Raw genomic sequence first — 1,646 nt, 5'->3', positions numbered from 1 at the left:
GGGATTGAACTCAGGCCCTTGCACTTGCCAGGGAAGCGTTTATTCTACTGTGCCATCTCCTTGGCCCCAGCAGACCTGTTTTTTTTTTTAACCATTGCTTCCTGGACAAACATGGCTTCCACTCAGAATCCATTGGTGAGGGCTGGACGTGGTAGCACATATCAGCAGTCCCGGTACTCAGGAGGCTGAGGAGAAAAATCGCAAATTTGAGGCCAGCTGGGCCACACAGCATTGTTCAAGGCCTGCCTGGACTACATGGCGAGCAGCTGCCTTCACAGCAGCAGCACGAGGTTCTCAGCCCTGGCAGGGACATCGAAGCCAGGTGACTGCAGTGGGGTCACCCTGTGCACTGCAGCAAGCTGACACCATCCCTGGCCTCTACTCACTAGATTTCTGGGGGACAAAATTGCCTGTGCACCTACTGAGAACCTTCGCTATCCGGTAATGGAACAGTGGCAGCTCAAGTGACAGCTCTGCGATGCTCAGGGAACCTTCTAAACCCCACACTCTCCCATTTTTTAAAAACATGGATGATTTCATAGGAGATTTGCATCCCTGCTGTTTTGGAGATTTAGAAGATCTGGTTGGCAGCGGGTCCCATCTTCCTGCAGCTCGATGGCCAGGGGCAGCTGAGAGGTGGCCGCTCATCGGGGAGACGGCGCCCCTGTGTGCCACATATCATGTCCCAACACTAAGCCCCTTCTAAATAGGTGACCTGCGTGGTTATGGTGGAGGTGGAGCTCAGGCCTCCTGAGCTGGCCCTGGGGACACACAGAGACTTGGTCCTCCAGCTTCTGTGCATGGCGGAGACCACCCTGCATATGAGGAAGCATGGGGCTTCCTGTACGAGCAGGAAGGGAGCTCCTCATCAGCTGGGGCCTAAGATGAATAGGTATTGGGAGGGGGGAGGCCAGGAAGACAATGACTGAGCTGGGGCTTAACAAGGGAGGGGGACTCAGGAGCCAAGTACAGAAGGAAATTCAGGAGGAAGCACTGCAGGGAGAGATGCGGCTGAGGTGGGAGGATGCTGAGTTCGAGGCCAGCCTGGGCAATTTAGCCAGGCCCTGACTCAATGTACAGGCCTGACTCTACAGCTGACCTATATACTCATTCCTGACTGTTATTTAAACCCAAAATTTCTCATTCCTTTGTTTTGAGAGAAAGGTTCCTTTATATTAAGAAGGAAGAAGTTGAAGAAACTGTTCCAGCAAGCAGGAGTTCTGATGTGATTTGTTGGGAAGGGTGAAGGTGGTACCTGAAATAGGTGTGGAGGCTAAAGTCCCTGTCTTAAATCCTCTCCTTTTATAGTCTGCTGTCCTTCTTGGTGGTGAACCAGAGACCAGTGAGGCAGTAGTTCCTTGTTCCCTCTTTTATACTGGTCAGTCAGGAGGGCAGATAGTTGGGTATGAATGTAAACTTGACCCTTGAACAACATTCCAAAAGGGCTAAGGATGGAATTCAGTGGTAGTGGCCCTGGGCTGGAAACTAGGACTAAATAAAAGAGAAGTGCAGGCCAGGAGTCTGCTACCACAGACTCAGCAGGAAAAACTGAGTCTCCCCAGTTGGGTGTGGTGGTCTATGTCTATAATCCTGGTACTCCAGAGGCTGAGGCAGGAAAATTGCTGCAAGTTCAAAGCCAACCTGGG

This window comes from Octodon degus, unplaced genomic scaffold (assembly GCF_000260255.1).
Source record: "Octodon degus isolate 3935 unplaced genomic scaffold, OctDeg1.0 scaffold00092, whole genome shotgun sequence".
NCBI lineage: Eukaryota > Metazoa > Chordata > Mammalia > Rodentia > Octodontidae > Octodon > Octodon degus.
Note: the sequence above shows the minus strand (reverse complement) of the source record.